Below are 15,712 nucleotides of genomic sequence, written 5' to 3' on the forward strand. Positions count from 1 at the left end.
AAGGTAAACGTCAAATTGAAGCACTAGAGAAGGAATGCATGGCATCAAGTGAGATACTTGTGCACACCAAAGCAGAATTGGATGCTTAAGAGCAAGAGATACTCCAACTCTGCATGCTTAATGATCAATTTTCAGAGCATCCAAAAGCAGCTCAATAATTCAATAGTCTAAAGCTTGCATACACCTCCACATTGGATAAGTAAGTGCATGGAGTGATAAAATCAAAAGGCAGTAATTTCCAAGTTGGAAATTCAACTATACTAAGTCAAGTCGATGATGATGCGGAGGGGTCACCACAAGATCTTCTCCTACAAGGCATCACTACATTATACCAAGAGCTTGTTGCAATCCTCCACCAAGAGGATCACCTTCAAGGAAGAATATGCATACTTTGGAAACACTTGCAAATCAAAATATTACATGCAATATCTCGTCTTGATTGGACCAGACCAGTAAGCACCAAGACTCTTCGAGATCTATGCCAGCATATGGATGAAGATGAGAAGAATGTGTTCTGTCTCTTAGTGCATGCAAATCTCATATGGATAAAGGCTGATGCAATACTACTATATGAATCCTTGATAGGAAGCCCCCCTCTTCGGCCGAACTCCTACCTTTACTACAATAATCTCTAGCAACTTCCATGGGATATAACTTCTGGAAGAATCCAAAATTAAAGCTATCAATGCCTACCAGAAGCGACAGGAATTTGCTAGAGGAATATGCGGTCTACCTTCAATCTAATCTCCCCTATCTTGCCACTCTCTATTCTGATCTACTCACATCCCTACCTAACTCCAATACTATCCTTCATACTTTTTCAAAAATCCACACTAATCCATATTCCTTGCCATGCCTCTTTGCCCTATCATCAAGTTACACCTAACTTTTTTCCAACACTTGTCAATCCATCCCTTGAGGATTATCAAGTTGCTAAATCAACTTTCCCTGCTCTCCCTTCACTTTCCACCAACATCCTTACTTCTATCTTCTTAAATTCACTACTTGCTTCGACCTCAAGCTTTTCCCCTATAACCTCTTCCTCTCCCCCAAGACCACATGCTCCTCCATCTCCTTCGAGTTTTCAATGGAAGACACCATTAATGATTCCATCAATGAGCTTCCATTAATGATTCCATCAATGAGCTTCAAGAATTGGATAATCCAATTTGCACACCCACAAGGGAGTTGCAATAAGATACAGATAGGATTCCCATGCCCAGTAATCCCATTGGTGATAGTATTTCTTCGTTCTTTTCTGAGCCTTCTCTAACTTCTTCCGAGCTTCTACCAACCTTTGCACCCATGTTTCATGAAAGGCGGCACCTCCTACTGGAGCCACGCCCACACTAGAGGTTAGAACAGCCGCTTCTCCTAGTGCTAGGGGTTGATACCCATAGGCAAGCTCAAAAGGACAAAATCCTGTAGAGGAGTACTGCCAAGCATTATATGCGAATTCTGCAACATCTACGTAGGCAACCCCCAGGGCTGATGTCGTCGACGGCACTACACGTGCCTCAGCTAGTTGATTGATGCGTTCGGTCTGTCCATCAACTTGAGCATGGTATGCACTTGTGAACTGGAGGGTGGTGCCACATAGTGCGAACAGAGTCTGCCAAAATGCTCCAGTGAACTGTCCATCTCGATCTGAGATGATCTCCTTGGGCAGCTCGTGGTTCTTCACGACGTGCTTGAAGAAGAGCCTGGCCATTTTTGCTGCGTCACAAGGGGCCTTAAATGGTATAAAGTGGGCAAACTTGGTTAGTCTGCAAACCACGACGAGCAGATCCGTATACCCTTCAAAATCTGGCAGACAAGTGATAAAATCCATAGCCACGCTCTCCCACAGTCTCTCAGGGATAGGAAGTGGCTGGAGTAAACCCGCAGGCGTTCTCCTCTCTGCTTTGTCCTAGGAACACGTTACACATGTTCTGACGTATGAGTCACAGTCCCGCTCCATCAAGGGCCACCAAAAACTCCTTGAGAGTAGGTTCAAAGTCTTTTCTTGGCCTGGATGTCCAGCCCACGGGGTGTCGTGGTGCTCCTTCATGAGCCATCTTCTTAGTCCTCCTGTTGCTGGGACGTACACTCTCTTCTGCTTGTAGAAGATGAGTTCATCTCGAATTTCTACATGCGCTTTCTTGGAGCCTTCTTGCATCATACGCTTGGCAAGGGCATCCTCGATGTACCCTTGTTTGATCTCTTCCAGAAGAGTAGCTCCCTGCAACAGTTGAAGGGCAGACAAATACGGCCTTCTAGACAAGGTATCAACCACCGTGTTCTCCTTCCTGGGTTTATATTTGATATTGAAATCAAAACTTGCAAGGAAATCTTGCCACCTACCTTGATTTGGGCTAAGCTTAGGCTGGCTCACAAAATAAGAAGTGGTAACATTATCAGTAAAGATTGTGAAGTGCTTACCCTGAGATAGAGCCTCCAACTCCTTAGGCATTGAATGACTGCTGTCATTTCTTTATAATGGGTGGGATATCTCGTTTCCCTCTCGATCAGTTTTCTGCTCTCGAAAGCCACTGGGTGTCCGTCTTGAAGGAGTACTTCACCAATTGCCAAATCAGACGCATCTGTCTGAACTGCAAACGGCTTGGAGAAATCGGGTAGAGCTAGGACTGGTTCACAGCTCACAGCATCTTTGAGGTCCTGAAATGCTTTGTCATGCTTGACTGTCCACTTCCAAGCAACATCTTTTCTTGTGAGGTGAGTCAAAGGAGCTGTAATAGCTGAGTACATCGCTATGAACCCTCGGTAGAATGAAGCCAAGCCATTGAAGGCTCGAATGTCATGAACAGTCCTTGGGGTTGGCCAATCCGTGATTGCCTTCACCTTTGCCTCATCCATCATTATACGTCCCTCAGGTACCTTGAAGCCAAGGTAGTAGACCTCCCTTTGAGCAAAGTTGCATTTTCTTGCCTTCTACACAATCCTTAGGTGTTGGAGATGCTCTTCAAGTGTTCGAGTAAATGAGAATATCATCGAGGTATAGCACTACAAAATCATCCAAAGAATCTCTGAAAATTTTGGTCATTAGAGTAGAGAAAGTGGCTAGAGCAGTAGTTAGCCCGAAGGTGAGGACTAACCAATCATAAGACCCGTACTTCGTTCTCATAGTGGTCTTTTCTATGTCCTCCTCAGCCACTCTAATCTGATGATACCCTGATCTCAAGTCAATCTTGCTAAAATAACGAGCATGGACCAAAGAGTCAAACAATTCCCTCATGTTTGGAAGAGGGTATCTATTCTTGACAGTTACTTTGTTCAAGGCTCTATAGTCCACACAAAGCCTTAAGTCTCCATCCTTCTTTTTTACAAACAGAACTGGTGCTCCATAAGGGCTCTTGGAGGGCCTGATAAAACCGGCATCCAATAGCTCTTGGAGTTGCTTCTTCAGCTCCACATTCTCTCCATGAGATAATCTGTAGGGTGCCTTTGCTGGAGGATCAGTCCCAGGGTGCACTTCGATCCTATGATCAATGTCTCTTTTTGGAGGGAGCTCTTTAGGCAGCTCATCGAGCATGATGTCTGCAAACTCACTAAGTAGAGCCTTCACCTCTTTGGGTACGTTATACATGGACCCGAGCTCTTCCTCCTATTCTGCAACTTGCCTAACCATGACAAGGAACAACTGCCCTCCCTTTCGGGCTGCTTTCTTTAGTTGTATTGCTGACAGGGTCTTGACGGCAGTCTTCTCTGATTCCCTCAAAGCTTTGATGGTCTCCAAGCCATCCTCCTTGCATAGGATAAGCTGATCAGTCAAGGGGAAGACTAATGCCTTTGCTGCTCTTAGCCACGTTTGGCCTAGCACAATGTCGAAGTCATTCATGGTGATGATCGAGAACTCACTCTTGACTGTGCTACTGCCCACTTAAATGGTAATGTGCTTGGTAACCCATGCCACTGACTGGCCCAGAGCATTCACGATCTTCACCACTTCTCCTCGACTAATCTCGGCTTTCAGCCTGATTTCTTTGGCTTTGGAGGGGGTCATGAAGTTATGGCTAGCCCTGGCTCGTGTAACATGGCCATTGATAACAACAGCAATGAACATTAGACCGGGGGCTACCTTTGCTTCGCTCATGGCCACTAACTGCTGCAATGGGGTCATGGTCTACGTCAACCCTTCCTCTAGAACCTCTTGGATGGGCTGTAGACTCTGTCTCATAGGGCAATCTCGGGCGAAGTGGGCTCCATTGCACACATAACACCCGCTTCCTTTCGGTACTGAGCTGCTACTGCTTGTCCTTGAACCCGCACTACTTTTGGTAGGGCTCGAGGACATCTTGGCCTTCCCTTTGATTACTGTAGGAGCCGGTTTTGGAAGAGTGTCCACAGGAGCTCCCATCGGTCTGAAGCGTTTCTTGCTTTTCCATAAGCGCTTACCTTTATTCTTGCCCTTGAAAGTTCTCGCCTTAGGAGCTAAGGACTTTCTGATCGGTCTGTTGTGGGAGATGCCACTCTTGGAGGTGTGCTGGCGCTCCTGCCAGCCAGTCAATCGATCAGCTGCTTCATAGGCTTCTACCACCGTTTTGACCTGCTGCCTCATCAACTCGTCATGAGCCCCCCATGGCTTCAAGTGAGTAATGAAGTAATACAATCTGTCTGCTTCACTCATTTATTTGATCTGCAGCATGAGTGATGAGTGTGCCTTTATGAAATCTCTGAGGGTACTTGTGTGATGCAAGTTACTGAGGGCATCACGGGCCTTCCACTCTATGTGGGCAGGGAGAAACTGCATCCAAAGCCTCTGCTGCAGCTTGTCCCAAGTGTTGATGGTGAAGGTATTCCTCTGCAAACGTTCGTTTTCCTTGAAGTTACACCACCATTGCTTTGCATCATCTGAAAGATACGTGGATGCATGAAGCACTTGCTCGTGGGGGTCTCCAATCTTGGCAAGGGCCAGATACTGAGTCATATTATAGACGAAGTTCTCTAGGATCTTCACCTCCCGGGCTCCCTTGTACACCTCGGGTTCTTCCGGCTTCACCCTGATCTTGCTGGCTGCACCATCATCCTTCATTTCATTCAGTGTAGCTATCTGAATGCGTGCATCAGCAAGTTGTTGTTGAAGCAAGTCATAGTCAGCACGCAGGCTGTCCACTGCAGCCTCCAAAGTGAGGAGACGTGCCCCATGCTCTCGAAACTTTGCCTTGGTGTGACTGGCATGACCTTCAGCAGCTATGTCTTCAACTCGGGGTTCACCTTCACTGGCCTGAGCTCGCCATCTGCATGTGAAGCCTCCATGGTGATCAGTGCTTTGATACCACCTGTCACGGGGTCAAAGTTTAGACTCCTTTTTTTTTTTGGCTTTGCTTTGAACCTTGCGTTGTCCCCTCTGGATCTTCACCTATGGAGCTCTCCACGCGGGCCTTCGACTCTGCACGACTTCTTCTTCTTGGAGCTCAGACCAGAATCATTGCTCGACCGGGCTCCCTTACCTTCACAAGGGAGGCCTTCAAAAATCGGCTAAGTATGGGGACTTAATCCCCGCCGTTGGATCGGGCACACAGTCGATTTGCAATGTCAGTCGACCCTTGAATAGTAACTGTAGATCTACCTTTTAAAACGCAGCCGTCCGACGCGACGGGGAGGTCTTTAAAAGATTAACCGCCCCTAAACCTTTCCTTTGAACCTTGGGATCCACTGCCCCACGCCTCGGGTCAGAGTTAGGGCACGTGGCAAAAAGGTGGGTCACGCCACTCGGCCACTGGCGGTTCTCCAAGTCGGCTTCCCACCCGCGATTCTTGCTCCGTGATTTTCGTTGCACGTGCACTCTCAACTTGCATGCCAACTCTCGAACTCGGGACCTCCCGATCTGCACACGAGAGGTCTTCCACCGAGCTATAGAGGGTATATGACCCCTCTATATGCACCGGTTAGTTATAACGTGTTCTCGGGGTTACACATGCAAATTGATCGTGGTCCAAAAGGTCCGCTCATCGGGGGCTAACCTGGGTCAAGGCAGGACAGAGGGTATATACCTTTTTAGATGCCAATTTCGATTCGAGACAGGGGCCGCGGGACTAGAACGCATGACACTGCAGATGTTCGTTTGGGCTAACCAAGGGAGCTCCAAGTCTTGGTTGACTCCCTTGGCGCACGGTTATAATGTGTTCTCGCAGCTCCTTTCTACTGACGGACTCTCAACGTCTGTGGAGGAACTTTCTGCGCGCTGTCGGATGGACTTCCTCTCTTGACAGAATCCTACGACCTTTCATCTGCTTCGCTCCTAGACCTACTAGACCGTCGCTCCAAGACAAATGCACGCGGGCTAGCTATCCTAAGTCTGCACTACACTAAGCTTTAGTGCACACACACACAGACGCGCCATTAGATCGTCACGCCATGCACATAAACGACACGTTGCACAAGCACATCACCGAGCAGGCACTACTTAAACATCACCCACATAGAGCACATGACACAGATTGTCACGTATCCTCCTCGTAGGCACACGTGCCCCCATGCAGTGCTCAGTGCCACATCACTGTCGATTGCACCTAGCCAACTCCGCTCCTGCCCGTGCGCTCTGCTACACGCCACCTGTCCACCCGGTACCCTGTATGGAGCCAAAGTGTCTGTTGGGTGTCTGTGTGGCCCAGCCACGTGTCCTACCTGGCATGCCCTCCTGGTCATGATGGTGCAGCCTTCGTGGCTGTAGTTGATAGGCCTATGCCGTCAATTGGCTCGCCTGCCCAGTTGCCCATTGGCCTGTTTCGTTAGGGCAAGGCCCAATCATCTTTTCGCGCCAAAGCCTTGCGCCTTGATTGGTTGGCGACTTCAAATCTTGGCCGTGGAATCGTAGGAGGGATCCAACGGCCCAGGTGCACCTATGGATCTCCTTGTCAACAGGAGCTTCCTGTTCCCCCCCCCCCCCCATCCCCCTTCCATCCCTCCCCCCCCTCCATACCACACCCCCCCCCCCCCGCCCCCCCCCCGCCCCCTCCACCCCCATCCCCACCCCCCACCCGGCCCCTCCACCACCACCCCCCTCCTCGACCCCCCCTCCATCCCCCTTCCATCCCCCCCCCCCTCCTTTTTACCCCTGTGTGTTTTGCCTTATTTCCCCCCTCCTCTCTCTCTCTCTCTCTCTCTCTCTCTCTCTCTCTCGCCCCTCCCTACACCTACCTAATAACTAGCAAGGCTTAAGCCCTGCTTAGTGGATGCAAGGCAAGCCAGGTGCCCGTGCGTAGCGCTCGCAATCGACTGCACAGTCAACCTAAATCGGCAGTCTAGTCGGCCTCCAACAGCGGTGCACCCGTCAGTGGCGGTGGAACAGTCGTTCTTCGCCTAACTCTACGGCTCCTCCCCGCCCCTCCTATGCTTAGGCCTCTGCCCTGCCTCCTCCTACTCCACCCTCCCACCTACCATCCTCCATCCCCTCCCTCCCCTTCTCCTCCTGCCCCTCCCCACTCCCCTACATCTACCCCCTTAGAACTAACTTTAGTTAGGTTAGTTTAAACCTAGGTTAGTTAGTTTAACTCTAGGTTAGTTAGTTACAGTTAGGTTAGTTTAACTGTGAGTTAGTTAGACTAATTGGACAGCTAGGTTAGCTTGACTGTACTAAAGTTAGTTCAACTAATTGTGGTTAGTTTAGTTAATTGTAATCAATTTGATCCACATTTAGGCTAGGTTAGATTAAGCTAGGTTAGAGTAACTCATAGTTAGAATAAATGGACATGCTAGTTAGACTAACTGGAAGTACCTCGACTACTCACCCTTAGTTAGACTTAAAGCACATTCACAGCAACCTTAAGACCAAGGGACCCTCCTTCCCTTTCACAAAAACAATCCCATTTTACCCCTACTTTAACACTTCGTATCTCGCCCGTTTGGGATCCAAACTGGACATGATTTAAACCACGATTTCACACACGAAAATACCACACTACGAGATATTTTTTCATCCCATTTTACACTATTTCAGCATCCCTAGCACTCATTAACTCGTGCCCCTATGTGGGCCTCGTTTTGCACTAATTCGCTCATGTCTTTACGTCGTGACCTCCGATTGACAATCCGTCTGCACCAGCACATTTTCTTACACACGTGGGACAATCCTAGGCACATTATTAACACGGCAGTCCCTACAAAACTAACACATCTGTAACCCTCCTAACACAACTACATCAACACTCGCGCTTGTGGTAGAGACACCCTTTGTAACTCTCATCTAATCTGCATGCAGCTACGCTTCGGGCAACGCCTCCGATACCAACGCTCGTCAAATTTGCATACACCTTCACTGCGGTCAACGCCTTTGACAATCCTCTATCCTGATTCTCCCCTTGAAATTCAAGAAATCCCTTTGACTTTTCCACGACACAACATGGCCAGGCATCGTCGTGACGAAGATGGGGATATGGACCTCGATGCGGAGGGTAACAATTTCTTTAATCGCAAAAATAATAACAATCAAGGTAGGCGTCGCTTGGGCAAACTCAAACTTCTCAAATATAATGATAGGGGAGATCCAACCCGATTCCTCCAACATTTTGATGCCGCATGTCGAGCAGGCGGAGATCAATCCAATGAAACCAAGGTGGCTTGGTTTCCATGGCCTTAACCAATGAAGCATCAGAATGGTACCTAGACCTCCTAGTGGAAGAGAGAGCGACATGGGACTTGCTTCAAATAGGATTCAAGAGGCGCTTTCAAACGGAGAGACTACAAGATGGTCCCGTCCTCCAACTCAGGAAGATCAAATAAGGCCGTTGAGAAGATGTATGCATGTACCTGGGCAAGATGAAACGATTAATTGTCATATGTGACCCCACGTCCCGATGCAACGTACCTCACGGCCTAGTTCATTGTAGGCCTAAGGAAGAAAATCAAGAAAGATATGAAAAAATTTAGCAGTTACGAAACATTTAGTGTTGCTCATGCCGCAGCCATTGACATCGAGGATGGCATGACCGACTCTTCTACCTCTGCCAAGCAATGAGCAGCCAGGCTGATCCAAATTAGCTCTTGAGTCTAAAATAAAAGAAGCTCCATACCCAAATGCAGAGGTGAAGAAGGCTCGTTTTTAGGCACTTCAACAATGGGTACAAAAGGAACAAACTCAATTTGAGGCTGAGAAACAAGCTCAAGATCCAATCCATGACTTGGCCCCACAGAGTATTGATACTGTAGTGGAGCCTCTGTTCCAATAATAGACTCCGCAACATAATATACCACCATGTCAACTTGAAGGAACCGCACTCTCTAGCAAATTGAGTTGCCCTGTGTTAATTCCCATCAGAATTCTCCTACAAAATTGTTTCAAGCTCTGGGAGAGTTTCAAAGCTTGGATGAACTCACAAATCTCCCTCCACCTATGGAAGACATTGAAGATATCCTTGTGCGGATGGGTGAGAGAGATGACATATGCAACAGCACGATGCCTTTAATCCACAAGGCATGTAATGAAGTCCAAGCCATAGTAAATGGTGGAGCAGGTATAAATGTCCTATCAAAGGAGCTCTACGATGAATGGGGTCTCCCATCAATGCAAAAGGCTAATTTCAACATACGCCTTGTCGATGATTCACGGGAAAGAAAAACCCTTGGGAATAGTGAATGGCGTGCCAACAAAAGTTGTAGGAGTCCACTTTTCCCTTCAATTCACAATCTTGGATCTCCCCAAAAAATTCTATCAAATCTTACTGGGATGTCCTTGGTTGCGGGAAGTATCAGTCCTTCATGATTGGGGAATTGATAGATTGACCATCCAAAATTGTGACACTGTAGTCAGGGTGAATGTGGGGTTAGGAGCAATAAAATCAATTGTGCCTAGAGTGTTGGATGACACATCTTCAACGACGATCTCAAGCAAATTAGCTCCCCTGCAACAGCATGCCATAGCGGGTAATTCACAAAGCAATATCAATAACTAGATACAAACATTGGCAACCATTGACAACTGCCAATCATTAGACCCCATCTTCTCGCAAATAGATGCTAAGGTGATACAGGTAGATCCTCCACTAGGTGCCATTCTTTATGGCTGACCTCGAGTGGGATAATGAATCTAAAGAAGGTACCCATACAAATGATGACTCAGATTTTCCTTGGGACCTTGAAACTAAGGCTGAGAATGCTGAAATGGAAGTTCAAGTCTTTGACAATGACCTAGCCATTCTACATGCCCTAATGGCAGTCGAGCTTCCAAAAGTTGAACCTCCAAAGTTAAATAACAGCAGAAGATCCCACAAGAAAGCTGAAGGAGGAAATTGCAGAAAAGCCAAAGCTGAACACTTCAAAGAATTCGAACGAGTCCAAACAAGGATCATCAAATTGTATCTTACAAAGCTAGCTCCCTCAAAATCTGAATCACCTTATCTTGAATGGTCCCCTGAGAGACTGGAAGGAGTATGCACAGCGAATGAACCCTTACTTGGGAACACCTTACCAGTGGAAAAGTTACCACATAGTTCCCAACGTAAGAAGTTTCGAAAGTATAAACCACATGTGCGGATGGAGCTCGACCAAGAGACTTCAGAAAAAGAAAGTTAAAAAGAGCCTAACAAATTGGTTAATGAAACTACGCCACCCAGTACCCATAGCACATGTCAAGCTAGTTCAACACCATCAGAGGATGATCTTCGAGAAGTGTCATAGTACTTCAGAATTACACAAGTGGTAGTGTCCCCATAGCAATGCCAAGACCACTAAGAGAATCTAAAGCTCAAGAAATCGATAGCATTGGAGAAACTCCACTATGTGAGGGACTGGCAAAAATTCGCACAATAAACCTCGCCCTTAAAGGGGAGGAAGAAAAATTGGTTTTCATTGAAAAACAGCTTTAACAAGAAGATGAAATCAAACTTAAACCACTCCTAATGTGGCTGTCTCTTCCTGAGTCGCCTGTCTGGTGGAGGTTTCTTCATGTTGTAAGTCCTCCAAGGGTATTTCGTCCGGCATTCGAATTGTGGTCGAAGGAGTGCTCTGGGAGTCTAAGGGGCCTATGCCCTTTAGAATAGGGTGAGGGTGGAGATCCAGGTGCGCCTCAAATTCAAAAAAGTCATGTTCGAACTCCATGGCAAATGAAAGTGGAAGTTGCATGACAAGGGAATCGGTGGATGAGGAGGAACAAGAGGAAATCAATTTGCTGGTGGGGGTGGAGAAGAAGTGGGCATGAAACTATCAGATTTTTGGATAAATTTTGATAGAGTTTGGCTGCAACAACTATGGCGATGACCCAATGAGGTGGACGTGCTTTTATAGATTTCTATCGCCCCAACCGGTGGGATATTGGTATGGTGACAGTCGGTGCTGAATTTGATGGCGACGGTCAATGTGAAGTCTGTTAGGCCATGACTGCCTAGCATGATCATACAAAGAGATGAAAGGAATTTCACCAGACATGGCAGTACACATGATACCTATAAGGAAAGGTGCCCATCCTAAGGTATGTGGACCTTATCACACAAATCCTAAGTATGGCACCATGGTTTATGTGATGAGCTGGAAAAACTCTTAGATGCTGGATTCATCTATGAGATTGAGCACACTGATTGGGTTTCACCTATCGTCATCGTGTCTAAATGCAACAAGAAGCTCAGAATATGCATAAACTTAAAGAATGTGAATGCCACCACAATTAGGGATCACTATCCCCTACCCTTAACAAAAACAGTGTTAGAAAAGGTTGCATGCTCCAAAATATATAGCTTCTTGGATGGCTTCAGTGGCTATAACCAAGTGCAAATTGCTTCTGAAGACCAATCAAAAACATCATTTGCTACAGAATGGGGTATTTTTGCATATAGAGTCATGCCATTTGGCCTTTGTAATGCCCCAGCCAGATTCCAATGAGTCATGTTCACAGCTTTCAAGTCATTTCTAAATAAGTTTTTACAAGTGCTCTTGGATGATTTGTGCATCCACTTGAACAAAAAAGACCACTTCCAATGTCTTGAAGTAGTACTAATCAAATGTAGGGAGTATGGCATTTCCCTAAATCCAACAAAATGCCAATTCATGGTCACCCACGGAGTTGTTTTGGGACACATCGTTTCTCAACATGGGATTACAACTGAGATGGACAAAATCAAAATCATCATGGAATTGCCTTCTCCTACAAATTCCAAAGGTGTACAGGTCTTTATGGGACATGTTGGCTATTATAGAATATTTATATTGTGGTATGCCATGATAACCAAACCACTTTACAAATTATTAGTGGAATTCTTATGGACAGAAGAGTGCCACCAAGACTTTGAGCTTTCAAAGTGGCACCTAATCACAACACCCATCCTTATATCTCCCAATTGGGATATTGATTGGTGTCGAGATATCATTGGGTACTTAATGGCAGGAAGGCCACCCCCTCAATTGAAAGCAGTGGATGCCAGAATACTAATCTTAAAAGCTGCACCATATCAACTCATTGCAAAACAACTATACAAGATGGGCATAGACCAGGTTTTAAGAAGATGTGTAATGCCTCATGAGATCATGCCAATCTTGAGTGATGTCCATGAAGGCATTGCAGGAGGACACTTCCAAGGGGAAGCCACAGCAAGAGAAGTCCTCACAGGCTACTGGTGGCCAACACTGTGGGCAAATGCCTATGATTATGTCAAAGGCTATGATGTATGCCAACGGACCACTAAACTCGAACACAAAGACTTTAATCCCCAAACAACAGTTGTTGCACAAAAACCATTAAAAAATGGGGGATTGACTATGTGGGTCCCATTCATCCAGCAGCAGCAAAGGGAACACATGCATGCTACATCATTGTGGCCACTGATTACTTTACCAAATGGGGTGAAGCTAAAGAAGTTAGAAAGACAGATGCCAAAAGCACAGCAAGATTCTTATACGAGAATGTGATCACCCAATTCGGATGCCCCATTGAAATTGTGTCGATAGAGGCATACATTTGTCAATGAGGGAACTCGTCTAGCTTTATGGTAATCCATAGAAAACCTACTAACCCCAAGGGAATGGACGGGCCGAATCCACCACCAATAAAATATTATGCATTATCCTCACCAAGGTAGTAGAACCATAGCATTTTGATTAGGCTGAGAAACTAAATGCAGCCTTATGGGCATACTGAACCACACTCAAGGTCATTACAGGGAACACACATTTTCAATTGGTGTACGGCCTTGAAGCTATGGTCTCACTAGAATTTGTAATACCAAGCCTACGCATAGTAGTACAAGAATGCATGGGAGACCATGAATCCATGAAAGAAAGACTTTATCAATTGGAGAAGCATACAAAGATAAGACTAGTCACCTACCATGCCATGGCAATAGAAAAACGCAGAAGAAAGGCATGGTTTGTCAGAAATCTTAAAGCTAAAGACATAAAGGAAGGTGACTTAGTCTTGTTATACAATGCCAAAGTACACAAGGGCAAACTCAAGTATCTAGGTTAAGGAGCCTACCGAGTCAGAAAGATGAATCCCATCGGAGCTATGCTACTCGAAACATTGGATGGAGTTCAATTCAACACAACAATAAACGGGAGCCGAAGCGCTACTACTTTAACATGCAAGCCATCCCCGACAAAAAAGATTTCGGAAACCCAAGTCTCTCTTAGTTAGGATTAGATTGTATCATGAGCACTCACTTGCATATGTACGTCTTCGCACGTATAGGTAGCATCAATCGATTTCAACCTAGGGATCAAAAGTGATGCCTGAGTCCTAGATGCCCTGTGAAATCCTAGCAGCAATAACAAAAAAGCATCTAGTTAGTCCCTACCTAGCTACTAGGTCACGAGCACTCACACGCTTTCGCTTAGACACATAGTTGATCACACACTTTCATTCCACACTCTCAAAGCATGTGTAAAAATAAGATCTCTTTCAAACACACACAAATGTCATACTTGCATGCCAACTAATCTAATGATCAATGGTACCCCATATGCACATGGATGCAGGTTTAGAAACAATGCCGCTACTAAAGAGGATGTGCAGAAAGAGCCCAACGCCCAACCACGAGACACCCTTTAGAGTTCACAGCCATCTTCCTTGTCTCAACCACTGTGACCACAAGCATTTGTGGTTCAGAGCAATAGCTCTGAGGAGGATTCTGTGCATGATATGGAGACCCAAATGCCACCCCAGTCACCACCGGCCTACATAACCATTGACGGGGCCCAGTCATTGGAACTTTTGGTACCACCTACATTGACTTATGCTCTTTTCAATGCAACAACATCCTTCTTAGGTCAAGTCTCCTTTTTTCCTGTTCCACCATGCAGCAAACATAGCATCAGTGGAAAGATCTTTATGATTAAATGGGAAGTTATTTCTAGATATCCAAATGAACCAAAGTGCATGGGCCCTAATGAGAAACCAAGGCTCATGCCTTATCCTGCAACAAGCATCTCCTAGAAGAATAGCTTTCCAGTTAATAGGCTCACCACATTCCATCTAAATAAATTTCCATACTTTTCTGGCATGAGGGCAAGCAACAAAAAGATGGAAGACATCCTCAACAGAGTTTAAACATCTCATACACTTGCCATCCCCTTTACCAATGCTGAGTCCTCTTGAATTAGACCAAACAGACTTATGAAGTATTAACCAGGCAAGATAAGACGTTTTCTTAGACACATTCCTAGTCCAAATTATGTGGAATTTGTAGTACCATTTGGCTCTGTCATCATTCAATTTCCACCTTCTATTAAGAGTTCTAAACAAATCCTCCATATCAGCAATAGGAGTTGGGATGGGAAATAAAAGGAGCACCCCACCCAGCTAAATTCCTTGTGCATTCACAGTACTGTGTTAGATATCAATGCTCCACTCTCATGTAACTATCGGAACCAGCTAATTCTACTTGAGGAGAAGGCATTTGAGTAGCTCAGTTATCCGGTAGGTCCTGGTTTGGACACCAGATGGGGGCCATGTGTGGCCTGATGGCTGGACGGAGTTGGCACACTGCCAACTAGGCTACATGCAAGTGTGGGAAGGCATCCCATGACTGATCGCATTGAGGGTAGATGGAGCATTTCCTGGGGCAGCCCACTCTCAGGTTGCAGGGCCCGTTTGGAGTCCCAAATGATCCTGAATGGCTGTGGGCCAAACTGTGACCGTAGGTTAGTTGCTCTATTTTGCGCACCGGTTCTATCGTGTGGTCGGTGGCCTATTTCGGGACCAACCCCCGATCGACCATTTTGGGCGGACTGGGTCGGTCATCCAATTGAGCCCAACTAACTACGACTGGTGGCTATATAAGAGCAAGCCCGTGAAGCCCATTTCATCACTGGCTACAGCAACCCTGATTTCATCACATAGCATCTAGCCTCCGTCCTCTACTGTTTCTAGCTCGCCATCAAAGCTTCTTTCACAGGAGCGCACGGTTGGGAAGCAGCGCCATCTATTGTATCAGTTCTACAGTAATCAAATTTTTTAAAAGAAAGAGTCCAGCAACAGCCCACAGGCAGTACTAGTAGAGTTGCTCGTAGCAATTGAGGAGATTTGCATGGAGGTAGTTCATGTACCTGCATATGAACCTTGGATCATTGACAGTGGTGCATCGCACCACATGACCAGTCGGAAGGATTGGTGTACCTCTCTACAGCCAGTAGGGAATGACATCTTGGTAGCAGTCGGCAATGATGCAAAATGTCCAACAAAAGGAAAAGGTACGATTGCTCTCAAGTCAAATGGAGTTGTAAAACAGTTGTCCCCGATGTTCTTTATGTGCCAGACATCAAGAGGAACTTGTTGTCCATTTTTGCGATC

This window comes from Dipteris shenzhenensis, chromosome 26, assembly GCF_047967505.1.
Source record: "Dipteris shenzhenensis isolate YYH24624 ecotype China chromosome 26, Dip_SZ_1.0, whole genome shotgun sequence".
NCBI classification, from domain to species: Eukaryota; Viridiplantae; Streptophyta; class Polypodiopsida; order Gleicheniales; family Dipteridaceae; genus Dipteris; species Dipteris shenzhenensis.